Source organism: Meles meles, chromosome 9, assembly GCF_922984935.1.
Source record: "Meles meles chromosome 9, mMelMel3.1 paternal haplotype, whole genome shotgun sequence".
NCBI lineage: Eukaryota > Metazoa > Chordata > Mammalia > Carnivora > Mustelidae > Meles > Meles meles.
In genome coordinates, this window is record NC_060074.1 from 114,210,781 (window position 1) to 114,226,972 (window position 16,192).

Here is a 16,192-nt window from a genome sequence, read left to right on the forward strand (position 1 = left end):
GAATAATCTGGCGGTGAGGAGGCACAGCTAGTCTGGGCTGGATGGCAACTTTAATTTTTCTTCCTTTTAATCCAAGATTTGGGGTTCGCTGGAAAGTTAGAGGTGTCTTGGTTGACTGCATTCTATAGACAGTGTATTATGGTATCTACCAATTCTCCAGAAACAAAAGAAATGGGAAGTACATCATGTGGGTTCATTACTATTTTCCGTTGTTAGAGAAGCCTCATAAGTTTGGAAAATTTTCACCTTAAGAAAAAATGTAGAATGTATTTTGTCTAGAATCCAACTGGGCAAATAGTGGGTTTCCATTTTGTTCCAAGATTTTTAGATACATTAGCTTGCTGACTTTTCACAATAATCCTGTGTTTAGGATTTATTATTCAAATCATTTAATTTTATTTCTTTTCAGTGTTTTAACGTTCATTATTTATGCACCACACCCAGTTCTCCATGCAATACATGCCCTCCATAATACCCACCACTAGGCTCACCCAACTATCCCTCACACTCCAAAGCCCCCAGTTTGTTTCTCAGAGTCCACAGTCTCTCATGGTTTCTATCCCCCTCCAATTTCCCCCAAATCACTTCTCCTCACCATCTCCCGATGTCCTCTGTGTTATTCCTTATGCTCCACAAGTAAGTGAAACCATATGATACTTGACTCTCTCTGCTTGACTTATTTCACTTAGCATAATCTCCTCCAGTCCCATCCATGTTGATACAAAAGCTGGGTATTCATACTTTCTGATGGAGGCATAATACTCAAATCAAAGTGCTTCCTTCTCCCCCATTCAAATAAGAATCTGAACAGACAGAAATCTGGAAAAATCAAGTCAAGTCATATTTCTTTGGGAGGAAAGGTTTTATGCAAAGGTAGCTTTCAAGTTTTGTGGAGAAAAGAATGCTTTCTGGAGGCAGAACAATTATTTGGTCTTTGTGATTCCTTTTTATCCTCTCTTCCCCACTTGATTCCTCACACTTCCCATTTATAGGAAAGCTCTTTCACCCTCTTGTTGTTTAGCAGTCATAAAATCACTACACAGTCCTAGGCATAAGAGGTGGCTGTTAGAATTTTAGGAGGCCTAGATCCTCTCTAGTGGGCCAGACCCTTAGGAAAGGTGGCAGTGTGGTAGTAATACAGAGACCACCAGGGAGTGTTGTATACACATGGTGGGGGTAAATGTTTACATCTGGTGACCACAGAATGGGAAAAGTTGGAGTGATAGCAGAAGTTTCCCTTTCTCAACCAAACATGTAGTATAAATTTTGTCCCATAATAGATGAATATAACAGATGAATCATCAGTAAGTTTGTAAGTGCATGGATGATAAATGAGTGAATGAATGAATCTATTTTTATTTTTATATGTCATGTCCTGTCTTCCCTAATTACTTTTCTTTTTATCTTTCCTATTTGTCTTTGGAGAAAAGTCAGAAATGTGGGTTTGAGTGTTGGTATCTGTCTTGAAACATCTTTAGAAAGACCTCCTTGTAAATTGATCCCTTTAAAACCTGTTGCAACTGTCCCCAATTTTCAAGTTGTGTTTGAATGCCCATGATATATAATTCTTTGGGAAAAAGTCTCTCAACTTGAAACACATACATTAAGGATTTTTTTTCTTCTTCTTCTTCCTATCTTTACATAGTCAGAAAGTTAACATTGTAATTTCAAGAATTTTGGAACTACCATATACCAGATTGAGTGTTGATATGCATTTCAATGAGGATGCAGATGTGTAAAGAGCTATGGGAACACACTAGATTTGTGAATTTCCTATGAGTACCTACTACTCCATTTTTGACACCTGTTGCTATATATTTTTTAAAAGATTTTATTTATTTATTTATTTGACAGACAAAAAGAGAGATCACAAGCAGGCAGAGAGGCAGGCAGAGGGGGAGGGGGAAGCAGGCTCCCCACTGAGCAGAAAGCCAGATGTGGGGCTTGATCCCAGGACCCTGAGATCACAACCTGAGCTGAAGGTAGAGGCCCAATCCACTGAACTGCCTGGGCGCCCCCACCTGTTGCTATATTAATATTTAACTGAGGTTATTGTATGTAGGGTTAAAAAAATCCTCCTTTCATCCTTGCTTCTGCCAAGATAGAATAACAGATTGGATTTATTGTCCTTCCTTAAACATCTTTTAAAAATACAGGGAAAATAAATGGAACAATTACTTTCAAGATAATAGGCAATAATGCATTGAAGGACAGTAGTTCCTGAGAAATAGGATGGGGGGAATACAATAACAACAGTACAACTCCTAAGGTAGTCCCAGATTATTGCCTGGAGAAAAGGTTTAGGCCACAGTGCAGGAGGGGGAACCAAGAACAATCTGGTGGCCTCCCTGATTGATTAAACATAACTAAGAGTCAAGAGTAGGTATGGCAGCTTGAGTTCACAAGGCAGTGTACCAAAGAAGAAACACGTAAATCGAAGTATAGAGATTTTCCCAAGGCTACCTTCCAGTATTCAGTTGAATAAAGATCAGTGAATGTATGCACTTGAGGAAACTAACTAAGACCTGGGGAAGAACTATTGAAAAGATCAGGGGGAAGAACACCTGAAACTTAAACAATGTCTAATACAGTGTTTGATCCCAAGAACCAGGGTAGAATAATCTTGTGAGTAATGGGATGTGAGTGAGAGTACTAAGAAGATTCTTGCCTTAATAGTGATAAAAATTTCATGTAGAGGGGCGCCTGGGTGGCTCAGTGGATTAAGCCTCTGCCTTCGGCTCAGGTCATGATCTCAGGGTCCTGGGATCGAACCCGCATCGGGCTCTCTGCTCCACAGGGAGCCTGCTTCCTCCTCTCTCTCTGCCTGCCTCTCTGCCTACTTGTGATCTCTCTCTGTCAAATAAATAAATAAAATCTTTAAAAAAAATTTCATGTAGACAACACGCTGTGGGAGCTAAAAACAAGCCATAAAATAATCAAACTATTTCCAACCAACTTAACTGAGTCCTGGGGTGGTGGGAGGAGTGGTTAGAAAATTCAAGAATATTTATAGGAATGTAAAAGTATCCGGTACCCAAAATGTCAAATTTTCAATGTTTGGCATCCAATCAAAGATTATAGGCATGCAAAGAATGAGGAAATCATACACCATAAAGGAGACAAAAAAAAATTGACTTAGGATTTCTGGTTTCAGGACAAGATGGCTTAGACACATTTCTTCTTACTCCCTCAAGAAAAACTGAAAACACTGGGCATTATAGATATGACAAATATAAAAAGACTCAAAAGTGGCCAGCAGGGGACAGATTGGCTAAGTGGTGAGTTGCTTGGTTATTCTTTTTGCTCAATGTATTATAGACAGTGTGCTAAGGAAGCTGGCATCTGGAAAATGTCAATGGACACAAACAAAAATGGCCCACCCATTGGAGGTGGTGTCTAAAAAGACAATGTAGATAGCTGGGACTTCCATCCCTACCTGATGACGTTTATTGCACGTCATCACCCCACCATGATGTCAATGTATGCCAAATAGAAAGCAATAGCAAGACACTTTTGCCCAACAAGTATGATACCAGCAGAGACCTAGTAGGAAATAAGAATATCTATGCATGTCCAGCAGTAATGAGGTGCATTCTCTCAACCAAGGTTTAGAGTAAGCAGAGCAGAAAACCTGGAATTTCACCCCCACCTAAGCAGCTACTACCCAGGTAGTACCTTCTTTCCTCATTGGTGTGGCATCAGAAAATGGCTAAATGGAATACTACCCCTCCATCAGAAAGGATGAAGACTCAACTTTTGTATCAACATAGATGGGACTGGAGGAGATTGTGCTGAGTGAAATAAGTCAAGCAGAGAAAGTCAATTATCTATATGGTTTCACTTACTTGTGGAGCATAAGGAGTAACATGGAGGATATTAGGAGAAGGAAAGGAAAAGTGAATTTGGGGAAATTGGAGGCAGATATGAACATGAGTGACAGTGGACTATAAGAAACAAACTGAGGACTTTGGAAAAGGGGATGGGGGATGGGTGAGACTGTTGGTAGATATTAAGGAGGGCACGTATTGCATGGAGCACTGAGTGTGGTACATAAACAATGAATCTTGGAACACTGAAAAAATAAACTAAAATTAAAAAAAAAGAATTGTTGTATGAGTTCTAGTAGTTTGGGGGTGGAGTATTTTGGTTTTCTGTATAAAGAATCATGTCATCTGTGAAGAGAGAGAGTTTGACTTCTTCATTGACAATTTGGATACCTTTTAGTTCTCTTTGTTCTCTGATTGCTGTTGCTAGGACTTCTAATACTATGTTGAAAAAAGAGTGGTGAGAGTGGGCATCCTTGTTGTGTTCCTGATCTCAACAGAAAGGCTGCAAGCTTTTTCCCATTGAGGATAGTATTTGCTGTGGGTCTTTCATAGATAGATTTTATGAAATTCAGGAATGTTCCCTCTATCCCTATACTTTGAAGCATTTTAATCAGGAATGGATGCTAGATTCTGTCAAATGCTTTTTCTGCATCAGTTGAGAGGACCATGTGATTCTTCTCTCCTCTCTTATTGATTTGTTGTATCACATTGATTGATTTGTGAATGTTGAACCATCCTTGTAACCCAGGGATGAATCCCACCTGGTCATGGTGGATAATCTTTTTAATGTGCTGCTGGATCCTGTTTGCTAGGATCTTGTAGAGAATATTAGCATCCATATTCATCAGTGATATTGGTCAGAAATTCTCCTTTTTGGTAGGGTCTTTGACTGGTTTGGGGATGAGGGTAATGCTGGCTTCATAAAAAGAGTCTGGAAGTTTTCCTTCTGCTTCAATTTTTTGAAACAGGTTCAGGAGAATTTCAGGTGTTATTTCTTCTTTGAAAGTTTGGTAGAATTCCCCAGGGAATCCGTCAGGTCCTGGGCTTTTGTTTTTTGGGAGGTTTTTGATCACTGCTTCAATCTCGTTACTAGATATTGGTCTATTCAGGTTGTCAATTTCTTCCTGGTTCAATTTTGGGAGTTTATAGTTTTCCAGGAATGCATCCATTTCATCTAGGTTTCTTAGCTTATTGGCATATAACTGTTGGTAATAATTTCTGATGATTGTTTCTACTTCCTTGGTGTTAGATGTGATCTCTCCTTTTCAATTCAGAATTTTATTAATTTGGGCTTTCTCTCTTTTCTTTGGGATTAGTGTGGCCAATGGTTTATCGATCTTATTGATTCTTTCAAAAAGCCAGCTTCTAGTTTCATTGATATTTCTACTATATCCCTGGTTTCTACCTCATTTATCTCTGCTCTAATCTTGATTATTTCTCTCTTGTGTGGAGTTGGTTTGATTTGTTGTTGCTTCTCCAGTTCTTTAAGGTGTAGAGACAGCTGGTGTATTCTGGATTTTTCAATGTTTTTGAGGGAGGCTTGGATGGCTATGTATTTCCCCCTTCGGAATGCCTTTGCTGTACCCATAGGTTTTGGACCAAAGTGTCTTCATACTCACTGGTTTCCATGAATTGTTTAAGTCCAGAAATCAGTGGCTTTCTTATACACCAACAATGAAAATACAGAAAGGGAAATTAGAGAATCGATCCCATTTACTATAGCACCAAGAACCATAAGATACCTGGGAATAAACCTAACCAAAGAGGTAAAGGATCTGTACTCGAGGAACTACAGAACACTCATGGAAGAAATTGAAGAAGACACAAAAAGATGGAAGACCATTCCATGCTCTTGGATTGAAAGAATAAGCGTTGTTAAAATGTCTATACTGCCTAGAGCAATCTATAATTTTAATGACATTACAATAAAAATTCCACCAGTATTTTTCAAAGAGCTGGAGCAAATAATCCTAAAATTTGTATGGAATCAGAAGAGACCCCGAATTGCTAAGGAAATGTTTAAAAAGAAAAACAAAACTGGTGGCATCACGTTACCTGATTTCAAACTTTACTACAAAGCTGTGATCACCAAGACAGCATGGTACTGGCATAAAAACAGACACATAGACCAGTGGAACAGAGTAGAGAAACCAGATATGGACCCTCAACTCTATGGCCAAATAATCTTCGACAAAACAGGAAAAAATATACAGTGGAAAAAAGACAGTCTCTTCAATAAATGGTGCTGGGAAAAGTGGACAGCTATATGTAGAAGAATGAAATTTGACCATTCTCTTACACCATACACAAAGATAAACTCAAAATGGATAAAAGACCTCAATGTGAGACAGGAATCCATCAGAATCCTAGAGGAGAATATAGGCAGTAACCTCTTCGATATCAGCCACAGCAACTTCTTTCAAGATATGTCTCCAAAGGCCAAGGAAACAAAAGCAAAAATGAACTTTTGGGACTTCATCAAGATCAAAAGCTTCTGCACAGCAAAGGAAACAGTCAACAAAACAAAAAGGCAACCCACGGAATGGGAGAAGATATTTGCAAATGACAGTACAGACAAAAGGTTGATATCCAGGATTTATAATGAGCTCCTCAAATTCAACACACACAAATCAGATAGTTATATCGAAAAATGGGCAGAATATGAACAGGCACTTCTCCAATGAAGACATACAAATGGCTATCAGACACATGAAAAAATGTTCATCATCACTAGCCATCAGGGAGATTCAAATTAGAACCACATTGAGATACCACCTGACACCAGTTAGAATGGCCAAAATTAGCAAGTGTTGGAGAGGATGTGGAGAAAGGGGAACCCTCTTACACTCTTGGTGGGAATGCAAGTTGGTGCAGCCACTTTGGAGAACAGTGTGGAGATTCCTCAAGAATTTACAAATAGAGCTTCCCTTTGACCCTGCAATGGTACTACTAGGTATTTACCACAAAGATACAGATGTAGTGAAAATAAGGGCCATCTGTACCCCAATGTTTGTAGCAGCAATGGCCACGGTCGCCAAACTGTGGAAAGAACCAAGATGCCCTTCAACGGATGAATGGATAAGGAAGATGTGGTCCATATACATGATAGAGTATTATGCCTCCATCAGAAAGGATGAATACCCAACTTTTGTATCAACATGGATTGGACTGGAAGAGATTATGCTGAGTGAAATAAATCAAGCAGAGAGAGTCAAGTATCATATGGTTTCACTTATTTATGGAGCATAACAAAGAACATGGAGGACATGGGGAGCTGGAGAGAAGGGAGTTGAGGGAAATTGGAAGGGGAGATGAACCATGAGAGACTATGGACTCTGAAAAAGAACCTGAGGGTTTTGAAGGGGCAGGGGGTGGGATGTTGGGGAACCAGGTGATGGGTATTAGGGAGGGCATGTATTGCATGGAGCACTGGGTGTGGTGCAAAAACAATGAATACTGTTACGCTGAAAAGAAATTTAAAAAAAATAGAAAGAAAAAAAAAAAGAAAGGCTAAATGGATTTGAATAAGCTCTAGAGTTTCATATTATATCCAAAATCTTTAGGATACCACTGAAATCACTTATAACCTCAAGAACCAGGAAAATCCCAACTTAAATTCACAGGGTGAACTGAAGGATAAAAAAAAATCAATAATGCAAACACTAAGATAACACAGATGTTTAAATTGTCTCACAAAAATTTTAAAGAAGGTATAAAAATGCTTTATGCAAACAATTATAAATGTGCTGGAAACAAATGAAATAGAAGTCTCAGAAAAAGGAAAGAATAAATAAAGGAGAAAAAAATGGAAATTGGAGAATTTAAAAAAAATAGTCATGACTACTGATGTACTAAGTGAGTTCAACAGGAGAATGAAGATGACACAAAAAGAATCAGGGAATTTGGAGACACAAAAATAGCAATTACAACCTGAAGAAAAACCTGAATAAAAGAATAAAAGAAAATAATCCAAATAAATAACAGAAACTCAAATACCTTGTGAGATTATAACAAAAGATCTAAGTTTATATCATTAGTTCCACAGAAAGAAGAAGGAGAGGGGAAAGAGTGTGGAGCTTAAAAAAAAAATGCAAAGAAATAGTGGTAACAAAATTTCCAAATTTGTCAAAAATGTTAACCTATTTACTCAAAAAGATAAGTAAAACCAAAATAATGTAAAACCAAAAAAATTCATGTGAGGAAACATCTAATCAAATGTCTGAAAACTAACGACATTCACACACACACACACACACACACACACACACAAAGCATTTAAGCAGCAAGAGATTAAAAAACTGAATAGTGCTAGGTTTCTCGTTGGAAAACCATGGAGGTCAGAGGGAGGTGGCTCATATTTTTTTCAAGTCCTAAAGGAAAAAACAGTCAATCCAGAATTATTTTTAATTTCTGAAATCCCCTTCAAAATTAAAGAGAAAATCAGGAATTTTGAAAACAAAAAAACATAAAGTTAATCAATTATATAAAAAGTTGATTTGGAGAATTAATAAAATTGAAAAATCTCTAACAAGAAAGTGTGTGTGTGTGTGTGTGTGTGTGTGTGTGTGTGTGTGTGCATGCATGTGTGTGTTGTAAAAGAGATGATGGGCAGAGAGGGAGAAAGAAGAGGAAGAGAGAATACACATATTACCAAATTACCAATATCAGGAATGGCACAGGTGTATCATAACAAACACTTCAGCCATTAAAAGGATAATGAGAAAATACTATAAAAGTTGTTCACATTGAAACATAAAACGTAGAAAAAATAAGTCAGTTTCTCAAAAAGCACAAATTACTAGGACATACACAGTATGAAAGAGACAATAGATAATGTGAATAGTCCTATAACTTAAAGAAAGTTGAATTTAGGTGGCTCAGTCTGCCTTCGGCTCAGGTCATGATGCTAGGGTCCTGGGATTGAGTCCCACATTTGGATTCCTGCCTGGCGGAAGCCTGCTTCTCTCTCTCCCACTCCCGTTGCTTATGTTCCCTCTCTTGTTGTGTCTCTCTCTGTCAAATAAATAAATAAAATCTTTTTTTAAAAGTTGAATTTATAATTTATTTATTTCACTTTAATATAAATTGTTTTTTGGTTTGTGTTTTGTTTTGTTTTGTTTTAGTTTTCATTTACATTCTTGTTACTTAACATACAACGTGGTATTAGACTTAGGTGTACAATAAAGTGAGTCAACAATTCCATACATCACCTCATGCTCATCACAAGAGCACTCCGTAATCCCCATCACATATTTACCCATCCCCCCACCTCCCCTCTGGTTACCACCAGTTTGTTTTCTAAAGAGTCTTGTGGATTGCCTCTCTCTCTCTTTTCTTTATTTTATTTCTTAAATTCCACATGAGTGAAATCATATAGTATTTGTCTTTCTCTGACTGACTTATTTCACCTAGTGTAACAACCACTAGTTCCACCCATGTTTTTACAAATGGCAAGATTTCATTCTTTTTTTTTAATGACTGAGTAACTTTCCATTATATTCTGTTTTTGTGTAAGGTATAAGAAGGTCATCCAGTTTCATTCTTTTGCAAGTAACTGTCCAGTTTTCCTCATGATTTGTTGAAGGCACTCTTCTTTTCCCAATGGATATTCTTTCCTGCTTTGTTGAAGGTTAACTGACCATATAGTTCTGGGTTCATTGTGGGTTTTCTATTCTGTACTTTTCATTTTTGTGCCAATCATATATGCAAAATATGCAAATTTATCTTATGTTTCTTTTATGTTGCATTTCCACAGGCCTTGCCCCCTCCTGGATTGCCCAGTGCTGAGTCAGCTGGTTCTTAAATCTCCAGCTTCCAAATCCCACTGTTTTAGGAACTCATTCAGCCCCTCTGGTTTTGAAAGTCAAATGTTATGGGCATTAGTCTTCCCTGTGTGAGCTTCCTGATGTGAAGGCTGACTTCTCTGACCTATTCACATACAGAGCTCCTTCCCTCCTATAAACAGCCTCCCTCCACTTTTCTGACTTTTTAAGCTATCAGATGCAATGTCTTCTCTATATTTAGTTGTGGATTTAGTTCTGCCAGTCTTTGGATCACTTTCCAGTTTATTGAGTTATATATGAATGGTATCATGTTGTAAATGCGGGGTGAGGTGAGATCAGGTTCTTCCTACTCTGCCATCTCCCCAAACTACCAGAACATCTTTGACATCTATTCTGATAAAAAACAAAAAACAAAAACAAAAAACAAAAAAAAAAAAAAAACAGGAATTGAGGGAAACATTCTCAAGTTGATAGAGTACAACTACAAAAACCTTCAGCTAACATCATTCTCAAGGGCAAAAGACTGAATGCCTTTCTATAAGACTAGGAAGAAGGTAAAGATCTCTGCATTCATAACTCCCATTCATCCAAGTATTAGAAGTCCCAGACAGCAAAATAAAACAAGACAGGGGATAAAACATGCAGAGATAAGAATGGAAGATATAAAACTGTCCTTTGTAGATGGCACAGTAGTATATGTACGATATCTTAAAGAATCTTAAAAAAAAAAAAAAGAAAGAAAGAAAGTAAAAAACCTGATAGGTGAATTCAAGAAGAAAGTCACAGGATATGCAATTGATTAAAAAACAAACAAACAAACAAATAAACAAAACCTGAATTCACTGAGTTCACTAGCAATGACTGTATGGAAAATTAAAACTTAAAATACAGGGGCGCCTGGGTGGCTCAGTGGGTTAAGCCGCTGCCTTCGGCTCAGGTCATGATCTCGGGGTCCTGGGATCGAGTCCCGCATCGGGCTCTCTGCTCAGCAGGGAGCCTGCTTCCCTCTCTCTCTCTCTCTGCCTGCCTCTCTGTCTACTTGTGATCTCTCTCTGTCAAATAAATAAATAAAATCTTTAAAAAAAAAACTTAAAATACAGGAATATTTAAAATCACTAATAAAGTGAAATAGATATAAAACTAACAAATATTTATAGGATTTATGTATTGAAAAGTATATATAATCTAAGAGGAGCTATGTAAGTGGAGAGATACATTATTTTCATGGGGTGGAGGATTCAACAGAAATTGAGTCATTATTCTCAAAATTGATATGCAGGTTTAATGAAAATTCTATCAAAATCCTTGTAATATTTTCTTTTTTCTTTAAATATTTTATTTATTTATTTAAGAGAGAGACAGAGAGAGTTCACAAGCATGAGTAGGGGGAGGAAAAGAGGGAGAGGAGCTGAGGAAGAAGCAGGTTCCCTGCTAAGCAGGAGCCTGACATGGGGATGGATCCAAGACTCCAGCATTAGGACGTGAGCTGAAAGCAGACACTTAACTGAGCCACCCAGGTGCCCTGTTTGTTTTTTGTTTGTTTGTTTATTTCCTTTTTGTAAGATACAGGCAAGATTATATGAAAATGCATTTGCAAGTCAATATTCTCAAAATTGAAAAGGGCTAAGGAGCTAAACTAAATAAAACAATTTTGAAAAAGAAGAATAAAATAGGAGAAATCAGCATATTTGATTTCAAGATTTATTATAAAGATATAGTAGTCAAGAATGCATGGTATTTGTGGGGAAATCATTATAGACATCAGTGTAACAGAAGACAGAACCCAGAAATAGATACAGAACTATGGGTAACTGATTTTTGGTATAGGTGTGAAAGGAATTCAGTGGAAGAAGAATAGTTTTTTCAACAAATGGTGCTGGATAAAGATTGTATCAATAAAAAACATAAAAAAATCAACTGCAGAGAGAAAGGTTGGAAGTCCACAGGCAAAAGACAAAAGGGATCTTAAACAATATAAAAATTTACTGAAAACAGAGAACACTTTCAAGTATAAAATGTGAAAATATGAAACTTTTAGAAGAAAATGGAGGGAAAACAATCCGAAATCTAGGACTTGGTTAACATTCTTAAAAATGTTGCCAAATGCATGATTCATAAGAGAAAAAAAAATGGACTTAAGGTTGAAAACTTTTGCTCTGTGAAAGAGTGGTAAGGGGATGAAAAAGACAAACTACATTCTGGTAGAAAGTATTTGAAAGCCATATATTTGACAAAGAAGTAGAATATATAAAGAGCTCTCAAAACTAAACAATAAAAAAATCCAATTACAAAGTGGGAAAAAAGACATAAAGAGACATTTCATCAAAGAGGATATACATATGTAAGTAAACACATGAAAAGATGTCCAACATGGTTAGATGATTGAGGAAATACAAATTAAAATCACAATTAGATATCTCTATATACCTGTCAGAATGGCTGACTTAAAAAATACTGACAACACCAAACACTGGAGAGGATTCAAACAGACTAGATCACTCATACACTTCTTATAGAAATACAAAATGTCACTGCCATTCTGAAAAGCATTTTGGTAATTTCTTAAACAACCAAACATGAAACTATCATTAAACCTTGTGGTTATACTCTGAGCATTTATCCCAGACAGACAAAAAAATACTAACACAACAACCTATACACAAATGGTCACTGAACCTTTTTTTTTATATTTTATTTATTTGCTAGAGATCACAAGTAGGCAGAGAGAGAGGGGGGAAGCAGGCTCCCTGCTGAGTGAAGAGCCCGATGTGGGGCTCGATCCCAGGACCCTGAGACCATGACCTGAGCCGAAGGCAGAGGCTTTAACCCACTGAGCCACCCAGGTGGCCCTGAACCGTTATTTTTAAAATTCCAATCTAGAAACAACCAAAATGTCTCTCAATGGGTAAATGATTTTTAAAAATTGATGAGTCTATTCCAGGGAATACTGCCCAGCAATAAGAATGAACACAGTATTGATTTATACAATGACTTGAGTGACTTTCAAGAGAATTTTTGTTTTGAGTCAAAAGTCAATCTCAAATGGTAACATACTGTAGTATTCCCTTCTCAAAATTATAATGTTATAGAGATGAAAAACTAATTAGTGGTTTCTAAGGGGTAAGAGTGGTGGAGATATAGGGGAGGTATGATTATATAAGGACAACACAGGGAACTCATCTCTTCTATACCTTTACTATTATTGTGCTCATAAGAATCTCTATATAAGACAAAATAGCATTCAATCAATGCCAAGTTTTTGGTCTTGATATTATATTATAGTTATGTAAAATATGTATTATAAATTTAATTTATGCATGATATAGGAATTACATAACATTGGGGAAAACTGGGTAAAGAGTTACAGGACCTCTCTCCTGTATATGTCACTTTCTGCAAATCTAACATGATTCTCAAAATAGCAGAGGAAAAAAGAATGACTTAGGAATAGTAATAACAGATTTCATTAAAAATGAAATTAAATCAATCGTTATAACTATAATATGCAAAATTATTAGAAAAAAAATTCTAGTTTTTTGAATATAAACTATAGATAAATTTGGATGTTAGAGACATGGAATATATTAAAAAAATCCCAAAATCAGACGAGTGATTAAAAATGATATGTGAAGTGAAACAGACACTGCTTAATAGCAGATTAGATATTTCATAGGAAATTATTAATAAACATGAAGTCTAACAATCAAAAGTATATAAAATGAAATATAGAGAAAAAGAAAAATGAGCAGAGAGGGCAGATTGAATTTTAGGGATATGCCAAGAGGCCAAAAACATACAGCTGGCATTACCAAGGGATCAGCAGGGACAGAAAAATATGTGACGAAATGATGACTAAAATTTATAAATTAATGCAAACTACAAGTTCATGCATTCACAATCTTAGTGACATAAGCATAAGAAGCATGAAAAAAGTTTGGTAGAATTCCCCAGGGAATCCATCAGGTCCTGGCCTCTCATTGTTTGGGAGGTTTTTGATCACTGCTTCAATCTCATTACTAGATATCAGTCTATTCAGGTTGTCAATTTCTTCCTGGTTCAATTTTGGGAGTTTATAGTTTTCCAGAAATGCATCCATTTCATCTAGGTTGCTTAGCTTATTGGCATATAACTGTTGGTAATAATTTCTGATGATTGTTTCTACTTCCTTGGTGTTAGTTGCGATCTCTCCCTTTTCATTCAGAATTTTATTAATTTGGGCTTTCTCTCTTTTCTTTTGGATTAGTGTGGCCAATGATTTATCGATCTTATTGATTCTTTCCAAAAACCAGCTACTAGTTTCATTGATATGTTCTACTGTATCTCTGGTTTCTACCTCATTGATCTCTGCTCTAATCTTGATTATTTCCCTTTTTGTGTGTGGAGTTGGTTTGATTTGTTGTTGCTTCTCCTGTTCTTTAAGGTGTAGAGAGAGCTGATGTATTCTGGATTTTTCATTTTTTTTTTCAAAAAATGGGCAGAATATATGACCAGACACTTCTCCAATGAAGACATACAAATGGCTATCAGACACATGAAAAAATGCTCATCATCACTAGCCATCAGGGAGATTCATATTAAAACCACATTGAGATATCACCTTACACCAGTTAGAATGGCCAAAATTAGCAAGACAGGAAGCAACGTGTGTTGGAGAGGTTGTGGAGAAAGGGGAACCCTCTTACACTGTTGGTGAGAATGCAAGTTGGTGCAGCCACTTTGGAGAACAGTGTGGAGATTCCTCAAGAAATTAAGAATAGAGCTTCCCTATGACCCTGCAATTGCACTGCTGGGTATTTACCCCAAAGATACAGATGTAGTGAAAAGAAGGGCCATCTGTACCCCAATGTTTGTAGCAGCAATGGCCACGGTCACCAAACTGTGGAAAGACCAAGATGCCCTTCAACGGACAATGGATAGGGAAGATGTGGTCCATATACATGATGGAGTATTATGCCTCCATCAGAAAGGATGAATACCCAACTTTTGTAGCAACATGGATGGGACTGGAAGAGATTATGCTGAGCGAAATAAGTCAAGCAGAGAGAGTCAAGTATCATATGGTTTCACTTATTTGTGGAGCATAACAAAGAACATGGAGGACATGGGGATGTGGAGAGGAGAAGGGAGTTGAGGGAAACTGGAAGGGGAGATGAACCATGAGAGACTATGGACTCTGAAAAAGAACCTGAGGGTTTTGAAGGGGCGGGGGGTGGGAGGTTGGGGAACAAGGTGATGGGTAATAGGGAGGGCACGTATTGCATGGAACACTGGGTGTGGTGCAAAAACAATTAATACTGTTATGCTGAAAAGAAATAAAAAAAATAAAGCATGAAAAAAGGGCACCCAAACACATCATAATCAAATAACTTTAAACAAATGATAAAGAAAAAAAGTATTAAAGCAACCAGAGATAAACAACACACACACCTTGTGTGTACAATGAATGATGAGAGCAGATTTCTCACTGGAAATATTGTAATCTAGAAAATCAAGAAGCAACAACTTTGTTGCAACTGTTTTTTGACAGAAAAAGCAAGCAAATAAAAACAAGACACACACACACACACACAAATAAAACACCCTTTCCAGCCAAAAAATGCTTATCCAGAAAAAAATGTCTTTCCAAAGAAAACATGGAACACTTTTTTTAATAAATTAGAAGAATTTATTTTTTGTCCTCTTATCATTGAGCTCAAGAGTTCTTAACATATTTTAGGTATTAAGTTCTTTTAAAATGTATGTATTGAGAATCATATTTTCCCCCACTCTATGGTTTTTCTTTTCCAACTTATCTTTCCAGATCAGAACTTTTCATTTGGTGAAGTTCAATTTATAAAACAAAACAAAACAAAAATAGAAACAAAACAAAATAAAACAAACAAAAAATCAGTTCAAAACTACCAACAAAAGTATAAACTCTTTATATTTTGTAACTGTATATATATTCCATATATATTTATATATACATATATAAATACTACTTGTTTCAGGATCTAATTCAGGATAAGGCATTCCATTTGGTGATAATATACCCTTAGTCTTCTCTCTTTGGGTGTTTCTCAGTCTCCCTTTGTGTTTTAGTGAACTTGGCATGTTTGAAATGTCAGGTATTTTATAGTTTGTGTTTCAATTTGTGTATATCTGATATTTTCTCTTATGTACCCCAAGGTCATAGATTTAGGAAAGAATAGCACAGAGGTGAAGTGTCCTACACATCTTATCACATCAAGAGATATATGATACCAACATGACATTACTGGTGATACTAATCTTGGTCACTTGACTAAGGTGTTATCTGTCTGTCAGTTTTCCTACTGCAAAGTTACTACTTTTCTCCTTTCCATGTTTCATTTTAAATAAGTAATTAAGAGCAGTTCACACTCAAGAAGAGCTTCACCTCTTAGAAGGAAGCATATCTAGTAATTTACATATATATGATAACACCATTGGAGTAATTAATAAATATATTTTCAATACCTTGAAGTGATGCAAATATGTTATTTCCCCTTAATGTTAAACTTTCTAATTTCCGAATTCATTAGTGAATGTTGCTTGCAGCAGTTACTACTATTCTAATGGTGA